The sequence below is a fragment of the Terrapene carolina genome, unplaced genomic scaffold (assembly GCF_002925995.2).
Source record: "Terrapene carolina triunguis isolate 2854851 unplaced genomic scaffold, T_m_triunguis-2.0 Scaffold69, whole genome shotgun sequence".
Lineage (NCBI taxonomy): Eukaryota > Metazoa > Chordata > Testudines > Emydidae > Terrapene > Terrapene triunguis.
In genome coordinates, this window is record NW_020664420.1 from 15,799,979 (window position 1) to 15,820,736 (window position 20,758).

The 20,758-nt window shown below is 41.7% G+C and overlaps 1 protein-coding gene across 1 annotated transcript in view; it reads right to left on the reverse strand.

Moving 5' to 3' along the window:
- The window catches only part of CCBE1 (collagen and calcium binding EGF domains 1), a 179,104-nt gene that overhangs the window by 143,660 nt on the left and 14,686 nt on the right, over nt 1–20,758 (reverse strand). The window lies entirely within an intron of this gene.

Below are 20,758 nucleotides of genomic sequence, written 5' to 3' on the forward strand. Positions count from 1 at the left end.
CAGGATGCACAATTCTCTTGTATTTGTGGAACTTCAGCTATTACTCTATAACCGGGTGTGCGAGGAGGAAGAAGAGGACATGTTTTGATGCCCATGAAATGCCAGTTTGCTGCTGGCTTTCATGGAACAGCTCCATATGGTGGAGTGGAGCTTTTGGGCCCGAGGAACAAGCACAGATTGGTGGGCTCACATTATAATGCAAGTCTGAGATGACGAGCAGTAGCTGCAGAACTTTCAGCTGTAGAAAGCCACGTTCTTGGGTTGGTGTGATAAGCTTGTCCCAGACCTCCAGAGCAGGGACACCAGAATGAAAGCTGCACTGACAGTGGAGAAGCAAGTGGCAATCACGCTCTGAAAGCTTGCAAATCTCGATTGCTATCGGTCAGCGGGCAATCAGTTTGGAGTTGGAAAATCCACACTGGGGGCCGTTGTCATCCAAATGTACAAGGCCCGTAAGTGTATCCTGATGCACAGGACTGTGACTGTCAGCAATATGCAGGACATAGTGGATTAATTTGAAGCAGTGTGGATCCCAAACTGCAGTGGGGCAATAGACGGCAAACATATCCCTATTCTGGCACCACCCCATCTTGCCAGTGGGTACAGAAATAAGTACTCAAAGAAGGCAATCAACAGGGAAACTGTGTTAGAAAAGTACAAGCATCCTCATGATTATAAATATGCCTACAGAAAATACTGGCATACTTTGTCTAAAGTGATGGTTGTAAAGAATATATAAAACAAAACATTACTCTCTGGATATATACACACCAGTTTTTCAAACACACAAACCGAGTTGGCAAGCTCCCTACTGCAACTTTAAGCCAGACATGTAATTAAATTTGTTTACATCAAGCCCATGTTAACTATGCATATACTTATAATTATTAACTAGCTGTGTTTCCACCTTGATTAGAGATGAGCTAGCGCACAAAAAGTGTGTTCATTCCTTTTTTGTTCCTTTACTATGCAATGTTTATTTATTGTTTGTTGTGAGTACACATTAGAAACATCAGATCTTGACTTTCCACGATTTGCTGAGGCTTTGGCAAGCCACACTATGGACACTCACAGAAAAAGTCTTTTTTGTTGTAATCAATATTTGCTCTGTGCAATGGAGGACTGAAGAACTAGTGAGATTATGACATCACAAGAGGAAAGACAGGATGCTGAGCAACTGAGATGGGAAGCAAAATTTAGTCAGGCTTTTTAAAACTCTATGGTTTTGTTTTGGTTAACACAATTTCAACTCACAAGTTTGCCAAACACTTAGGAGAAAAGCTGTCTTTGTGAAAAATTCAACATCCATCCTTTTCAGCTGAGTGCTAGGAAAGCTCATATTCCACTTTTCAGGTCTTCTATATAGTCCTCAGGACAAAAACAAGATGACGTATTATTCCTAATATTTCTTAATTTAAATACATTTAAAAATAAATGTACATATTTATACATCCAGGGCCGGCTCTGGCTTTTTTGCCGCCCCAGGCAAAAAAGCCTCTGGCCGCCCCCTCCCCCTCCACGGAGCGCGGCAGGGGAGGGCGCAGAGCCCGGCCGCGGGCCGCTCTCCCCAACCAGCCAGAGTGCCGGGGGGAGGGCGGCGAGCCCGGCCGGGGCTCCGCTCTCCCCGGCGGCCAGAGCGCCGGAGGGAGGGCGGCGAGCCGGCCGGGGCTCCGCTCTCCCCGGCGGCCAGAGTGCCGGGGGGAGGGCGACGAGCCCGCTGCGGCTCCGCTCTCCCCGGCGGCCGGAACCGGAGCACCGCGCCGCCCCCCTCCAGGTGCCGCCCCAAGCAGAAGCTTGGTGGGCTGGTACCTGGAGCCGGCCCTGTATACATCATAAAGGAACCAGCAAACAAAAATTCCTTTTAAAGGGGAACTGCACAGTAACATAAGTTATAATTTTAAAAGTTAGTTGCTTTTTCTTCCATGTTAAATACTAATATTAATATACCTATACTTAAACTATGCAATTTTGTTGAGAGAATTAAAATATGTAGTTCAATACATCTTTTGCAGGAAGGGTTATTTTCTGGGAGCCAGATTTGGATTTTTCAAATTCAGGATGCATTCCACATGGTCTTTTTATAAATGGGTTTTGAAGAGTTGAAACTGAAAGTTATATAAAACCTATTGAAGAGGCAAGTTCGTTAAAAATAGCTTTTTAGGAAAGCAACAATAGTTGTAGAATCTTGCAGTATCCCTGTTCATATAAGATCAGAGCTGAACCGGACAAAATGGATTATAATTGTGCCACAGTATACATCTCTAAAACCGTCTCACATGGGTATAACAACTCTTCCCTACCACACAGGAGTGTTATGAGGACAAATACATTAAAGACTGTGATAAGCTTTGAGAGCTATTGATGAAAAGTACTATATAAGAGCTAGGAGTTAATATAAACCGGTACACTGCACATCAGTGCTAATCCTTCTGAGGCCCAACATATTGCAGCATAAAAGCAGCTTATTTCAGTTTAAACTGAGAACTGTTCCCAACTGACACACCAAAGTGAAGAAAAAAAACACCCTGAGACTGAGAGGAGAGCACTAATGGTTTGCACCAGTGGAACTATAAAGGTTTATAGTCACACTTTAAATTATACCAATGCACTTTCCCAAGTAGACAAGGCCTCAGTCGTGCCCTCTTTACACACACGAACCAAGGTGGCAAGGCGGCTTCTTCACATTCACTTTCTGAAAAAGCTCAGCAGCTCTCTCATTAAGAGTATGGGAATGATTTAATTTAAAAGGAAAGTCAAACCCTAAACAGCCCTGTTCATTTTCCCACATGTGAAAGAAATCAGGAAAGTCTGCAACTGGCAAGAGCGATTGATATATGGTATGGGAACATCCGATTTGGTTCAGACACGTCTCTTTTTATTAAGTGGAACAGGGGTTCATTCTCTGAGCAGATGTTGTGAATCTTGCTCTACACTCAGGTCCATTTCTATAATTTTCTACCTGATTCACCTCAGCAGATCATGTCAGCCAGTGTAACACCGTGGTATTTTAAAAGCTACAGATGAGATTATGTAACTTTTGCCAAACTCTGCTGCTGGTGGCTCTCTCTCTCCTTCTGGAGACTTAACCGGTCCCTCTGGACTGCTGTTTTTTTCCACTGAATCTCATTTTGAATACAATGAAAGTATTTTGAAGCAACTAAAAGACAATATTCATTTCAATACAACCAAATGTAAAGTCAGACATCTAGGAACTGCTGACTATGTTGCTTTGTGCACAAAGACATTATGCAAAGGCAAACCAGTTTTTTTAAATCCTGTTCTGGCCACATCCAAAAATCACTCAAAAAAATCTTTGGTGAGGAAAAAAAACCCTGCTGAAATTACAATAATTGCTGGGTTTAGACCATTCATTTTTAAATGAAAGCTGATACACCCTATCCTGAAAGACCTGTACCTCAATGTACTGTTGACCAAGCGAGTTTTAGGAACCTTTTCACAAATTCTGAATTCCAGAGGCCAAATCCTGCCCCAATTTACACCATTCACTCATTTAGGCCAATATAAATCTAGGGAAATTCAACTGAAGCCAGTGGACCTACTCCAGATTTACACTGGTGCAACAGAGCAGAATTTGACCATGGATCATTATTTCTTGCTTTTAGTGGTTGAAAAACAATATTCAGGTCTAATTATCAGCCAACTGTTTTAGAATGGGTATTATATGGAGAACAAGCTCCCATGACAGTGACTTTTTCATTGCAGAAGGGCAGCAGTGACCACAGTGAAGGTTGCAGCAGAGTTTCTGTTTAGAGACATTTTTTCTACACAAACTCTTGGTCTGCAGCAAGCTGGGGTGTAAATCTATCCCGCTCTAGGTACGCACACGAAGCATGCAGGTGGACCCTGCTGCCACACACTAAAAGCTCTCTAGTGCACTTTGATCTACCCTGCTTTGAAATGGGAGCAGATCAAAGTACACTAGGAACTTTTAGTGGATGGCAGCAGGGTCCACCCTCACACTTAGTGCGTGGTAGATTTACACACCTGCTTGACATGAACTTAGCTATGCTGGTGTAACTTTTCAGTACAGATCAGCCCTATGTCTCTCAGGGCTGTGAAAAATCCATACCCTTGAAAGATGTAGTTAAACTGACCCAATCCCCAAGGTAGACGGCACTAGATCGACAGGAGAATTCTTCTGTCGACCTAACTACTGCCTCTCCGGCAGGTGGATCAACTACTCTGACAGGAGATCCCACTGTCACTGCAGTGAGTGTGACAGGTTCCCCCACGGGGTGCCACCTGCAACTGGGGTACCGCTGAGCCCCCCTGACCCACCACCCTGGACCCCCTCACACTGTGCTGCTGTGACAAGCTGCAAAGCTTTCCAATCTTGCTCTTTACCAACATACACACAGGTAGGGACACCTACCTACACCCAGCTGCAGAACTTACAGGCTGCTGTGATCAGCTCTGCATGGGAAGGCTACAGCTAAGGAATTGCCCAACTGCTCAAGAGCACGCCCGCCTCTGAAGCGTAAACCCAAAATTATACCGTCTTGTGCTGCACAGAGATCTGTACAGCGTAAGCTCTTGAAATTCGCCCCCTCCCTCAATGTGGAGAGGAAATATACAACAGCTTTTTCCCCCAAGTTATAACTCCCACACACTGGTTTGTGATAAAGCAAAAACAAATTGATTAACTACAAAAGATAGATTTTAAGTGATTATAAGGGATAACAAACAGATCAAAGCAGGGTAGCTAACAAATAAACAAAAACTCAGTCTAAGCTTAATATACTAAAGAGATGGGATATAAATAGCAAATTCTCACCCTAAATGATTATTTAAGCTGGCTGCGGGCTCTCAAGGAGCAAGCTGCACTTGTTTGCAACTTAAAATGCCAGGTATTCCTTTCACAGGCTAGAAATTCCTCTAGCCTGGGTCTAGCACTTCCCCCCAGTTCAGTTCTTGTCCCTCAAGTGTTTCCAAGAGTCTCCTTAGAGCGGGGAGTTAGTGAAGAACCCAGATGATGTCACTCCCCTGCCTTAAATAGCTTTTGCATATAGCGGGAACCCTTTCTCTCCAAGCTTGATTCCAACGCCTTTCAGTGGAAAAACACTGGTATTCCAAGATGGAGTCCAATACCAGGCAATCTAGTCACATGCTCCTGTAATGTCATAGCATCCATGACTCGGAGGCTGTTTATAGCATCCTCAGGAAGGCTCCTGGGTGGAAGATAAACTTCTTCTAAGTCCTATTGTTTTCTCTAATGGCCCTTCCTAGCCAGCCATCTAGACTGATTGCATTCTGCTTAGTGAGCGTTCCCCAGGGGTAAACACATTTGTAATACAGATATATAGTCAATATTCCTAACTTCAAATACAAAAAATGATACATGCATACAAATAGGCTAATCATATTCAGTAAATTATAACCTTTCCAATGATATCTTACATGACCTATGTTGTATAAACTACAACATAGTTATGCCATAATCATATCATAATAATACCTCTATGAAGAATATGGGATGCAGTGTTCCAGTGAGTGTCTACACTGAAGCACAGCAGCTGTGATGCTGAAGCATTTCTAGCAAACACATAGTCTACATGTCATATAGACAAGCCCTAAGGGCAGTAAAATACATGATCTGGTGTAAGCTATAAAATTGAAAGTCATTGTTTCTAATCTCAAGAACTGTGTTAGCCCTCACCCTACTACACACTGCTAAACCACCTTGCGACATCTTAGTATGTGACACCCAATTAGACATCCTTATCATTAATAAAGTGGTTATACATTAGTCTGAGTGCTTGTCCATATGGAGACCTAGTGACAAGCTATGGTGTGAAGGTACAGCACGCTACAGCCACAGACTAAATCAACATGTAGACCCTAGTGCCATGCACTGAAAGTTCCGTAGTGCACTTTGATCTGCTGTTGTTTCGAAATTCTTCCATCAAACTCATGCTGTCTACACTGGGGGATATGTTGGCTTAACTATGCCATTCAGAACTTTTGGACCTGGCTTCAGTCTCTTAACTAAGATCTGCCTACCTAGGCATTCATAAGACACTCTTCATTATACTGTCTAGGTTCAAAGTGTCATAGCAAACAATTCTCTATCATGAGACTGCATTCCCTTCCAGAGGGATGAACCCAATAATTGAATAGATCTTTTCCAACTCTAACAATTATGATCCTAATTTGCCAGTTGAAATTCCCCTTTTCTGAGATACCTATTGATTTTGATACAGTGCTATATGTTACAAGAAGGAAAATTAAGGACAGATGCCATCGGAAACAACAGTTAACATACATTACATTGTCAAAACAAATGGCCTTACACGAAGGCTTACTACGGACCATCAAATTATATCCCATTAATTGTCTAGGGGCATTTAATAGAATGGAAGGCCTGGCCTACACTTATAAGCTGGTCGACATAGCTAGATCGGTCAGAGGGGTCGAAAAAAACATACCCGTGACCAGTATAGCTCTGCCAGTCTAACCGCCAGTGTAGACACAGCTATGTTGACGGAAGAATATTTCCATCGATTTAAATACCATTGTTCGAGGAGGTGATGTTGCTATGCTTAGGGTATGTCTACACTACGGAAACCATACCAGCATAGCTATGTTACCATAGTGTAGACAGATTTTTTTCTGTGTGTAGGGACACCGCCTCCTCAAACAATGATAGCTACATCAACGGACACATTTTTCCATTAGCATAGCTGCATCTACATGGGGGCTAGGTTGGCGTTGCTACATCGGTCAGGAGCCTGGCTTGTTCCACACCACTTACCGATGGAGCTATATTGATCTAGCTTTTAAATATAGACCAGGCCTGGAAGTAAAAACCGCCTCTGTCAGTCCAAGCTGTGTCTACGCTATGGAGTTACGCCAGCATCATCATCGTTAGTATGCCAGCATAGTCTGTGTAGTGTAGACCTACCATAAGGAAGTTTTACTTTCCTAAAGGGAAATTCAGAATAGGCTGTGTGAGCAAAAGTACTAAAGCAGTAACGTGAGACAGAGGGATAAACAACTGCTGTTGATAGCCAGTAATGCCTGTGATCTGAATCTCACAAGCATCTATCTCACAAAGTCTTCTGAAGACAATCCATTTAGTAGAGTAAAGCAGGAAAATAAGCCACCATTTTTTCGGTCTGCGGGGGGGTGTTGGGTTTTTTGGCTCCTACCAATAATAAAATAATTTTGTTGTGATCACTTGCAAGTCACATGCTTCAATAATTTTGGATGCCAACTGAGATATGCATACATAAAATAGATGATTTTGTGTAAAAGGCTAATTGTGAAACTTTGTACAATGATACAATAAAGAACGCTTATAGTATGAAAGAAATGGAGGGAAATATTACAAATGGAAAAGTGCCCAAGGAAGCATTCATTTTTATTTTGTCTTCAAGAAAAGAAAAAAAAACTGATATCTATTAAAATGCCTATAATTGAAGGATTTTTCTGCAAAGCATGTTTATTTCTAACAACATTTAACTTATATCTAGGTTTATTCATCACTGACCCACCTTTCCTTGTGTGAGCAGATCTTATTCGTTCAAAAGTAAGGATCACATCAGTAAAGCTTAACATAAATATGAATATGTTGAGGAACCAGGATTACCCTGGGAAAAGAGATCAGACTGGTGACAAGAAACCTTTTGCATTCAGTTATTGAAGTCTGGCTGCAGAAAGGTCACTTGCCATTTGTCCAGCCCTCTCAGCCACACATTTCATAGTATTTCGGGTTCATTTGGCCTTAACTTACCTCCCTAACAGTCATACACAACAACTGCAGCAAACAAGCTGTAAGAAAAGACATAGAATGATAGATCCAGTTCCTTTACTCTTGTTAATTAGCACAGAGTCTCATTAAGTTAGTGAGGCTACTTCTGGAGTAAGGTGCCTGATGACCACGATTAAAATTCATGTCTTCAGGCATTTTCCTCAAATACCCATCATGCCTATCAAGAAAGCAATGAACCGTATTTCTGAGAATTCTCATCTCTGTCATCTGTGACTTTTTCTAGGTTAGCCAGGATACACAGGCCCATGTACTACACTAGGATATGAGGTTATTTAAAGTTGCTTTTCTCATACTTAATAATTTCACAACTGAAATGACCTCATGCAACATGTTCACCCAATAGACCATTAAAGTTTTATTTCCAAGAGCTGAAGATTAAGACACTATTTAAAATCATGTTTTCTGTATTCGTCTTAATCCTTCCTTCCAAAGAAAAGCACTACAGAACAATGCCACACCTTCTGCCATACAGAAGATCTCCATAATCTTGAATATAATTCCATCATCTATAATCAACAGGAACTGATCACTAAAAAGTGCCATCCCCATGTTTATTCCCATAGATATATTTTGTTATCCAGGAATCACTTGTAAAAACCTTAAAGAAAATTAGAACAATTCTCTTTCTATGGAAAAGCTTTTAACTTTAATGGCGAGAAGGGCATCTCTAATTCTAGAAGTATCTTTTATTCTTGATACTTTTCAAATACCCAGCAGACTATATTACAAAGGAAGATGTGTAAATAAGTGTGTTTGTCTGTATGAGAGAGAGAAGGCAATTCTTTCCCTTTGACTACTTGTTTTCTGCTTCTTTTTTCAGTCAACACAGCTATTTTTACTGGATATATTCCAGTGAGGTCTCGTTAGCTTATTCCCACTGTGGAAATTGTCTGGATAGTTTTGTAACATAAGAAAACATCACAGAAATCTAATTTGTGTCTCTGTGGATGTGAAAACTGTACTAAAAAAAAATGCAACCATTTTTTCCCCATCTCACACAGCAGTAGTTCAGTGATCTTGTATGATTGTAAATCATTATAAGCAGATAAGTCTAACAATCATTCGAGGGGTTAATTAACAAGGACCCTTTTGGTATAATAATAACAACAACATCTTAGCATCTACATGGAATTTTACACTTTCAAAGCACTTCATAAATTTACCTGTGTATCAGTTTATCTTTACCTTCTCTACAAAGTAAGGATAAATCCCCATCCCTCTATTTTACAGAGGGGGATATAATCAGAACCAAATTCTGAAGTAGTAGACCCCAATAGGGGTGACTGAGGGCAGAATATGGCTCAGAAATGTTAAATGACTTGCCCAAGGGCACACAGCAAGTCAGCACAAGAGCTAGTAGTAAAACTCAATTTCTGGCAGGTAGACCTATGCTTAAACAATACTACGTCCCAAGATCACACTGCCTCCCTGTGATACAAGTCTGGAAGGGCAGCGTAATGCACCTCTTTTAAGCAAATTTAATAAAATTGGTACCCAAACTGTCTTTCCTGGTACAGGGGTAGGATGGGGAAAAGAAACAGCACACTTACACAGATGATTCAGATACACAAACACAAATCAGGGGACATTCTGAAACATCAGTGATGAGACATATTTAATTTGTTGCAACAACTTTATATGTATTTATTTTACTTAGAATGTTATAAAGAATAAAGGGCTAATTCATTGTCTGGCACAAATAGGCATAGCTCCAATGAAGTAGGTGGATGCCAATTTACACCTACTGAAAATCTGGCCCTCTAACATTTTAAGTGACCAGCCAGGGACCAACATAAGAAGGGCCATACTGGGTCAGACCAATGGTCCATCTAGCCCAGTATCCTGTCTCCCATCAGTGACCAATGCCAGATGCTTCAGGGGAATGAACAGAACAAGGCAATTATAAAGTGATCCATCCCCTGTCATCCAGTCCCAGCATCTGGCAGTTAGAAGCTAATAGCCATTGATGGACCTATCCTCCATGAACTTATCTAACTCTTCCTTGAATCCAGTTACGCTTTTGGCCTTCACAACATCCCCTGGCAATGAATTCCACAAGTTGACTGCAGTGGGTGAAGAAATACTTCCTTTTGTTTGTTTAAACCTGACTGCCTATTAATTTCATCTGGTGACCCTTGCTTCTTGTGTTATGTGAAGGAGTAAATAACACTTCCTTATTTACTTTCTCCAATACCATTCATGATTTTATAGACCTCTATCATATCCCCTTTAGTCATTTTTTCCAAGCTGAACAGTCCCAGTCTTTTTAATCTCTCCTCATATGGAAGCTGTTCTATACCTTTAATCATTTTTGTGTCCTTCTCTGCTCCTTTTCAATTCTAATATATCTTTTTGAGATGGGGCAACCAGAACTGTATTCCAGGTGTGGAGGCACCATGGATTTATAGTGTCATTATGATATTTACTGTGTTATTACCTATCCCTTTCCCAATAGTTCCTAGCATTCTGTTCACTTTTTTGACTGACACTGCACATTGAGCAGATTGTGATGGGTTCCCCCTGGGGTGCCACCTGGCACTGGGGTACCACTGAGCCCCTCTGACCCACCAGCCTGTGATCCCTTTACACTGTACTGCTGTGACCAGCCTGCCAAGCCCTCTCCCAGGATCCAGCCTGCACTTTAACCAGCACACATACAGATAACATACATACACATAACTACAAAAGATAGATTTTAAGTGATTATAAGGGATAACAAACAGATCAAAGCAGGGTAGCTAACAAATAAACAAAAACACAATCTAAGCTAAATATACTAAAGAGATGGGATATAAGTAGCAAATTCTCACCCTAAATGATGATGGAAGCTGGCTGCAGATTCTTAAGGGGCAAGCTGTGCTGGCTCACAGCTTAGAAACCCCAGGTGTTCCATTCACAGGCTAAAATTCCCTTCAGCCTGGGTCCAGCACTTCCCCACACTTCAGTCTTTGTTCCTCAGGTGTTTTCCAGGAGTCTCCTTGGGCGGGTAGTCAGTGAAGAACCACAGTGATGTCACTCCCCTACCTTATATAGCTTTTGCATATGGCAGGAACCATTTGTTTCAAAACTTGGTTCCCACGCCAGTCAGTGGAAAAACACCGGTATCCCAAGATGGAGTCCAGCACCAGGTGACCTGGTCACATGTCCCTGTAGTGTTACAGCAGCCATGAGTCGGAGACTGTTTGTAGCGTCCTCAGGAAGGCCCCCAGGTGGGAAATAAGCTTCTTCTAAGGTCTATTGTTCTCCCTAATGGTTCATTAACTTGAATGGGGCCTTCCCAGCCTGCCATCTAGACCGAGTCTTTTGTCTAGGGAGCAATTCCCAAGTGTAAACACATTTGTAACACAGTTATATAGTCACAATATTCCTAACTTCAGATACAAAAATGATACATGCATACAAATAGGATAATCATATTCAGTAAATCATAATATTTTCAATGATATCTCACATGACTTATCTTGCATAAAATACATCAGAATTATGCCATAATCATATCATAATAATATTTCTATGAAGACTATGGGGTGCAGTGTCACACAGATGTTTTCAGAGAACTATCCACAATGGCTCCAAGATCTCTTTCTTGAGTGGTAACAACTAATTTAGACCCCCTCATTTTGTATGTATAGTTGGGATTATGTTTTCCAATGTGCATTACTTTGCATTTATCAACATTGAATTTCATCTGCCATTTTGTTGCCCAGTCACCCAGTTTTGTGAGATCCCTTTGTAACTCTTCACAGTCTGCTTTGGACTCAATATCTTAAATAATTTTGTATCATCTGCAAATTTTGCCACCTTATTGTTTACCCCCTTTTCTAGATCATTTATGAATATATTGAACAGCACTGGTCCCAGTACAGTTCCTTGGGGGACCCCGCTATTTACCTCTCTCCATTCTGAAAACTGACCATTTATTCCTACCCTTTATTTCCTGTCTTTGAATCAGTTACTGATGCATGACAGGACCTTCCCTCTTATCCAACAACTGCCTACTTTGCTTAAGAGACCTGGATGAGGAACTTTGCCAAAGGCTTTCTGAAAGTACAAGTGCACTGTATCCACTAGAGCTCTCTTGTCCACATGTTTGTTGACTTCCTCAAAGAATTCTAGTAGGTTGATGAGTCATGATTTTCCTTTACAAAAGCCACGTTGACTCTTTCCCAACATAGTGTGTTCATCTATGTGTCTGTTAATTCTGTTCTTTACTATAATTTCAACCAGTTTGCCTGATACTGAAATTAGGCTTACTGGCCTGCAATTGCCAGGATCACCTTTGGAGTCCTTTTAAAAAAATCAGTGGTACATTAGCTATCCTCAAGTCATCTAGTACAGATGCTGCTTTAAGAAATAGGTTACATAAGACAGTCAGTAGTTCTGCAAATTCATATCGGAGTTCCTTCAGAACTCGAGTGAATTCCATCTGGTCCTGACGACTTATTACTGTATAATTTATCACTTTGTTTCAAAACCTCCTCTGTCTGGGACAGTTCCTCAGATCTGTCGCCTAAAAAGAATAGTTCAGATGTGGGAATTTCTCTCATGTCCTCTGCAGTGAAGACTGATGCAAAGAATTCATTTGGCTTCTCCACAATGGCCTTGTCTTCCTTGAGTTCTCCTTTAGCACCTTGACCATCCTGTGGCCCCAGTGATTGGCAAGCTTCCTGCTTCTGATGTACTTAAAAAAAAAAATTGCTGTTAGTTTTTGTGTCTTTTGCTAGTTGCTCTTCAAATTCTTTTTTGGCCTGCCTATTTTATATTTTTACACTTGAGTTGCCAAAGTTTGTGCTCCATTCTATTTTCCTCAGTAAAAAAAAAAAGCAAACAAACAAACAAAAAAAGAGATTGGGCTTCTAATAAAAACAGAGTAGAATTATACTCAGTGAGAACCCAATCCTGCAAAGACTTACACACTCTGAGTTAATATATGCATGTGAGTGATGTCATGGGATACTGACATACAGAAGTGTCTGCAGCAATGGGGCTTAATTTAAGACCAGATGCAACAAATAAGTTTAACAAAATTTGAGAAGAACTGACCAGAAAACCAGGATTTTCCCAGTGAAAATTTTTGTGTGTGTGGGTGGGGGGGGGAAATCCCCTAATGAAATTTCCCCAACAGGAAATTGAGGTTTCCTCATTGGCCTGGGTGGCCCGGCCTAAGGATTAGCATTAGGAGCTGTCCAAGGGTCTAGGGACCAGAGGAAGGGCAGTATGGCCTGGGAGTTAGTTTCTGGCACAGACCAAAGATCCAGAAAACAGAAACCACTCACCAGGAATCAGGCCAGGCTGGAATGCCAGATCAGAATCAAGAGACAGACTGGAGGCCAGGGATCAAGAGTCAGTTATCATGAATCAGGCCAAGTCAGGGTACCTGGAAGTCAGGTTCAGGTGACAGGACCGGAGGGCAAGAATCAGTTACAAAGAGTCAGGCCTAGTCAGGATACCGGAAGTCAGGATCAGAAGGCAGGAAGAGGTAAACACCAGGCAAGCAGGACAGAGCCCAGTTGTATGGACAACTTCCTGTTTCCTCCTCTGGCCTAAATAGAGCCTTCAGCCCAATCAGGAGCCTCAGATCTCTTCCATTCAAAGCATAGGAGTGAGGCTTGTGTCCCAGATGGGCTTCACGGACCCCAGTCCCAGCTGCTGTCAGAGTTGTAGGATGGAGGATTGAAGCATGATGACTCCCAGGACCCCCATGAACCATCACATTGTCCCCAAAGGGCACCCTCTGGTTGCTGTGGGTCTGGGCTTCTCAAGGTGGTTCTCATGGAAGGCTTGTATTAAAGCAGGAGCATGAACGTTTTCTGCTGACTCTCTCATACGCTTCTGAGGATCATAAGCCTTCCCAATCAACCAGGTACAGAAGTTTACCCCACCGCTGTTTAGAATCCAAGATCTAATGGATGACGTATTTCTCATGGCGTTGTATGCACGCTGGTGGGAGAGCTGGCTAGGTCCTATGTGGAAACAAATTTTCAGTATGTGGTTTCAGAAGGGATATGTGAAATACTGGGTGGATCTTGAGGGATCAGGATAGGTGTGGTTCATTGGTGACCAGGTTCAATAAGGGCCAAGGAACTGGAAGACTAACTTATGTGAGGGTCTCTTCATGTGGATGTGCTCTGTCAACAGCTATACTGTTTGTCCCACTGAAAGGTGGGGCCTGGTTGACAGTGTTGGTCTACATGTCACTTGTAGTCAACTTTCACTTTCTTCAGGTGGCCGATGAATCCTCTGCACCAACCCTGAGGTTGTTGGGTTAGGTTAGGAGAGCTCATAGGAAGCTGTGGGTGGAATCAGAGATTGGCAAAGAAGGAGCTTTTCCCTGTGGAAGCATGATCTGTGTTACTATATGCAAACACCGCATAGAGTAACAGTGAGGACCAATCATCCTGGTGGTGATTAATATAATATCAGAGGTATTTCTCTAAAACCCGATTGACTCTTTTTATATGGCTGTTGGACTAGGGGTGGATGCAAAGGAGAGATGCAGCAGGACTCCCAGAAGACATAGGGCCTTCTGCCAGAATTGGAGGTGATGCAATCCAGTGAGCCATGGAAATGGATCCCATCTCTTCAGCAGAGGGCATACCGGTGCAGGGCACAAAGTGGGACATTTTGGTGAAGTGGTCTACCAGTGTCAAGACTGTCATAAATCCACTGGACTGTGCGAGCTCCACAATAAAATCCAATGCAATAGCTGCCCAGGGTCGGGACTGGGTACCTAGAGGTTGAAGTAGACCAAACGGTGTGTGGAATGACATCTTAGCTCGACCACACACTTCGCAAGATACTGCGAAGGCCTGTATGATGGGGCACATTCAGGGTCACCAGAAAAGATGGGATGTCAGCTGCTGAGTCTTAAAATAACCCAGGTGTCCTACCAGGGGGAGCTGTGTCACACCTATAAGGCTGCCACTACCGCCTGACCTAAGGGAAGATAAATGAGGTTCTTCACAAACGTGACCCTTTCTGGAGGTCATGCAGTTCGCTGTCGATGGCAGCTAATTTGTCAGGTGGAATTTCTGAGGCAGAGGCATAATGGATCGCATGACTAGGTTCTGGTGAAGGGCAGCATTCAGGAAGTCGCAGGGCTTGAAGATGCGGGCCAGTTCCTGGCTAGGTTCACAGAGTTCAGTATCAAAGATTTGGGACAAGGCATCAGCCTTACCATTTCTAGTTGCAGGACAATATGTGATGGTGAAGTTAAACTGTGAAAAGAACAGAGCCCATTGGAATTGCTGTTGGTTTAGTGCAATGGTTCTCAAACTTTTGTATTGGTGACCCCTTTCCACACAGCAAGCCTAAGAGTGTGGCCCCCCCTTATAAAGTAAAAACACATTTTTTATATTTAACACTATTATAAATGCTGGAGGCGAAGCAGGATTTGGGGTGGAGGCTGACAGCTCACAACCCCCTAAGTAATAAATTTGCGACTCCCTGAGAGGTCACGACCTCCAGTTTGAGAACCCCTGGTTTAGTGCCTTTGCCCTGCACATGTTTTTGTGGTCAGGGTGTACTTCAATTGGATGGTGAGTGGCTTCCAAATAATGTTTCCACTCCTCAAAGATCGCCTCAATGGAGAGGAGTGCCTTACCCAGGATCTCATAGCTCTGTTTGGCAGAGATAAGTTTCTGTGAATAATAGGCCAATGGGTGCAGTATTTGCTTGGTTCCGTGTGGCTGGGAAAATATGATCCCCAATTGCCATACTAGATGTATCCGCTTCTATAAGAAAGGCTTGCATGGCATCTGGGTGGGCCAGTATTGTCACAGTGGTAAAGGTGAGTTTCAGCTGATTGAATGCACTCTGGGTTTCGGGGACCACTGGAACTGGGTATTCTTCGGGAGCAGAGTGGTGAGAGGCCCAATTCGTTTCAAGAAATATGGGATAAACAGCCAATAAAAACTGGTGAACCCTAAGAAGCAGTGCAGATCAAGCGTTGTCGGGGTTGAGCAGGGGGGGGCGTCCAGTCACAGATAGCCTGGACCTTGCATGGGTCCATCTTGATCCTTCAGGGATCAGGATAAAGCCTAGAAATTCTGTGGAAATCTGGACAAACATGCACTTCTGAAGCTTATCATAGAGTCTGCTGCCGTAAAGGCTTCAGGGCCACTCGAATGTGACCAGTGTGCTTTCGGGGTTGTTTGAGAAGACCAGGATCTCATCCAGGTAAACCACGACATACTGGTCCAGTATGTCCCAGAACACATCGTTCGTGAAGTGTCGGAAGGTTGAGTCGTCCAAACAGCATCACCACGTATTCAAAATGACCATGGTGCATTCGGAAGGCGGTTTTCCATTCATCACTTTTTCTAATTCGCACTGGGTCCAACGTAGTAAATATTCAGGCAACCCCCACCCCAGGATCCAGTAGCTCAGGAATCAGGGGCAGCAGTTGCCAGTTTCTTACTGTTATTTTATTCAGGGCATGGTAATTGACACAAAATTGTCAGAAAGCCTCAGAAAGTTTTGTTTTGTTTTTTTAATTTTCCCACAGGAGAACCATTATTTTCCAATAGGAAAATTTCAGATTCCAACAGGAAAAAAAATCCCATTTTCTGATTAAATATGAAAATTGACAAGAGTGGAGCTAACGTGGGGTTTCATATACTTTTTTCAAGTTTATATTCCACAAAATCAATTGGGTAGAAGCTGTGCTGCGGTAGGAATGTGTTTGCCTTCTTCTGAAGGAAGTTAGCTGACCTATTTAGGTCACAACACATTACACACCAAAACAACAATGTTTATACATTTAACTAAATTTATACACAGTTTTCCGGTTGACCGAAATGTTGCTTACTGGGTATGTATACAGGGAGAGAGCTATCACATGCAGTAAACATCTGTTTGCACCATGCTATTTACAGTCAGAGACTCTGCAGTGTGGAGCCAGTGTGGGGACAAAAAGTCTCATCATGCTCCCGTTCCCAGTGGGAACAGACTTCAGTGGAAAAGGTTCCAACTAACAGAGGACTCAGTCCTGTGTGGTGCTGATTGCCTTCTACTCCCACTGAAGGCAACAGGAGTTGACAGCACTCAACCGTTTACAGGATCAGGCCCTTACAATTTTGAAAGATACTCCAAGTAATTTATAAACTTTGGGTCCTTCCCTGAAACTCTTACTAATGCAAGTGACTCTAGCAATCCTTTGTCATTGAGCTTCAAGTCTCTGACTTACTCTCCTCTTCACACCCCTCCGCCTGACCTACTAACCCCTACCAATGTCCTGTGACTCCACTTTCACCCCATTTTTCCTCCACATGAGCCTTTCCCTCAGCTCTGGTTTCTTTCATCCTTGGGAGGGGGGAAACATCTTTGACTTTACCTGTCTCTCTTCGTCTCCCTCTTCCCCGCCAATCCTTTGGGCAAGCTGCTGAATTAGCTTCCTTACTTGAGACTCACCACAGGACACACTTAAGTCCAGCTTCCAGACTACCCACTCCACAGACACTACTCTCACCAGAGCCTGCATTGACCTCTTTCTGCCTAAGTCGTCTTCTCCTTTTGGAGCTTTCTGCTGCTTTTGATATTGTCGATTGCTTCCTCTTCCTTGATATCTGCCTTCTCTTGGCTTGGCAGATCTGTTCTCACCTTTCCACATGCTCTTTCCCCTCTCCATGCTCCTTTTCTTTGGGAGTTTCCCAGGGCTCTATTCTTACCCCTTTCCTCTTCTCCCTTTATACCTTATCCTTGGGTGACCTCATCCATTCATATGTGATTAATTGCCTCCTCTATGCTAACAACTCTTGTATATATTTCTCCATTCTAGATCTACCTCCTGTACTTGCATCTCATTCTCTCTGACATCACATTTTGGATTGTTCACAGCCAACACAAGTGAAACATGGCCCAAGATTAGCTTACCATTGCCTCTGTCCTCTATTTTTATGAGTAAGGGTTACTTAAATAGTACAGTTATGGATGCAGTTCTCCAACTGATAGAGAGATAGAAGGCCTTTCTTACATCAGTATGACTATTTATTTATTTTTTAAGAAATATATTATAAAGATAAAGTAATTTCCTCTTCAGCTATTTTCTGTTTATAGCATAAGTCATTTTAACTTATTCCCTCTCAAGGGCAATGATCTTTAAAATAAATGTGTTGTCAACATTTGAGAAAGCAACTTTCCGAAAACAATACTGCTTTCCTTTCTGCAGCTATGCAAATAAACTTTACAACGCAAGCTGGGTCATTAATGACTAAATCATTTTGCTGACTAACCGAGATGTCTTATTTACAATATATCTAATGTGACCATAAAGATGTTAACATTCAGTTGAGACGTTAAGGCTCCATGCTACACCTTTGAAAATTATTTAAAATGTATCTGTTAAGGTCCTGTGCTTCTTTTTTAATAAAACAATTGTGAAACAAAGATACTGAACAGATGCAACAACTTGTAGTTTACTGAGTATTCTGAAATGTCGGCATTCATCAGCAATTCTTGGTTAAAGAGTAGACCTAAACATATTCTAGCATCAACTGTGCAAGCTGAGTTATTGGCCACTACCTAGAAGAATTAGATCTTCAACCTTCACCTTCAGCGAGAGGTTAATGAGACTGCAGAGCCAATGTGAACACTGCTGTTTTACACTGGAGGCTACACACCACTAATTTCCCTATAGAAAAGACTTTTGTCCTTTATACACTTGCAGTCCCAAGATGAATATTCTCCTCCACCCATTTAAGCTTCCCCTTTGGTGTAACTTGTATTTAACTTATAATAAGCCTATTCATTCTCCAACAACAATCCTTTTAAAAAAAATCAAATTATTCCTTTGGACTTTGCCTTTCTTGCCTATTTAAAATATTGCATACGACAGTGTTCCCAGCCTACTTGAAAGGAAGGGGAAAAGTCTTTTTGATGTGGATTTACTAATGAATTGCTGCTAATACCGATACAATGAGCATGGTCTTTATCTGTGCCACCTAATTTAAATTCCAGTAGAAACTTATTAATGGCAGTGTATGCATTTAGCTTTCATATGTAACAGAAAATATGTTGCCTGATTGTAACTAAACTCTTTACTGTATAATGTTTCAGTTGCTTATATGATCAGCAAGGAAATTTACTGGATAAGATGGATAAGCCTGTATTAGTGAGAAGGATTCCTAACGCAGAACTAAGATCTGAGACTACTGTCTGCGACTAAAATTGGAATTTTTTACGCCAATAAGAAACAATCTTCTCAACAACTCTCCTGAATCAGCATCGTGCAGGTCCTGTTCTCTATCTGGTTTGATTATAATTGGAATAACTTAGAAGCGAAAGCAAAGAACAGTAATGGAACCACATTTGCAACTATTGCGTTTATAACAGACACCAATAAATAGTTTGAAAACTAATCAGTTAAAACTCAGGTAAAGAAAATGGGCAGTAGAGGAAGAAAAATGATAACCAGAAATTTGAAAACAGGTGGGCTAACAATCATCACTGTAAATATCCATTCATTTGAGCTGTGGGCCCAATCCTGCACCCCTTAGTGGGAATAAGTTTTACAGACATTAATAGTTTAATTGACTGCACTGGAATAATTCATGTAAATAAGTAGAATAAGTAATGTAAGTAAAGGTTCTAGAATCAGACCCTTTACTTGTATCTTCATATGTACATTAATATCAAATGAATGCAGTGCAATCACTGTGATTATAACAAACTCCAAGTGAAATGATACTGATATTGAAGTGTTATCAGTGAAACAAAGACAGGGAGAAAATCTATGAGAACTCTGGGGAAGAGGTAGAGGAGACAAAAATAAAGGATTTAATGACAGCACTACAAATTTACACATGTGAGGCTTGAACCTATGCTCCTATTCACTTTAACAATGCAGGATCAGGGCCATGTGAACCATGCAGATGAGTACGTGTTTGCAAGATCAGGACACATGGGGCAGATCCTCAGCTGGCGTAAATTGTCACAACTCCATTGACTTCTCTATACATCTATTGACTGTCTCTCCTTCACTCCCACCCGTAGTCCTGATATGATTTTAATGGAGCCAGGATGATTCACACCAGCTGAGATTCTACCCCATAGTTTGTGGGGAAGCGTTACAAAAAATTAAATGGAAAACAAAAAAAATAGGAGACACGTTGTTATAAGAAAATTGCACTTTTTAGTTCAGTTTAAATATTTCTTTTTAAATTAGCTCCTCCTGATTTCATGGAATCAAAATGAGGACTAACATATTTTCCTTCAAAGCTAGCTAGTGGGTGGTCATCAAAGGATTGCAGAGCCAGTTTGCCTAGGGAAGGCAAGTGACACTTAACCTTTTGTTCTCTAACATCATGGACCAGCAAATACAGAAGAGCAAAGTAAGCCAGATTAAGCAAAGGGTGGGACAATGTACGCGCCTGTCTGTGATACACTCTCACTACTCCCATGTACCTAGAATATACAGTAGGGAAGAGACATTTTTCAAACTGGTAAAGGAGAGAGAGAGAAAGCAAGGAAGAAATGACAAGAGAAGATGCAGCATTTACTAGATTTTTTTTATTCCAAGTATAGGTTGGGAGTACAGGGTTCTTTCTTAGAAAATATTATTTTTTATAAAACAGAGGCAATCTGGAAATATTTTAATTGGAGCTAGTTAGGAAATGATTTCCCCCACCACACACACACAAAAATTAGATGAAAACAATGACAAGATGAAATTTCTCTTTCCCATTTCCTGTCTCTACTCATCCCCTTTTCTGCCTGTTTTAGTTCCCATCTTCTGTTTCTCTTCCTGGTTGTTCCTTTTCTTTGCCCTTTCCTACGTCCTTTATCTGTCTTGTGTATTTAGATTATAAAATCTTCAGGGCAGGGATTGTCTATCCAGCACAATGGGGCCCTGATCTCAGTTACCCCCCTATATGCTACAGTAATGCAAATAATAATTAATAACAACTAGATCACACTGCCTCCCTATTTTATTTAAAACAAGGGATGTGATCAGATTTTTTTAAAGAC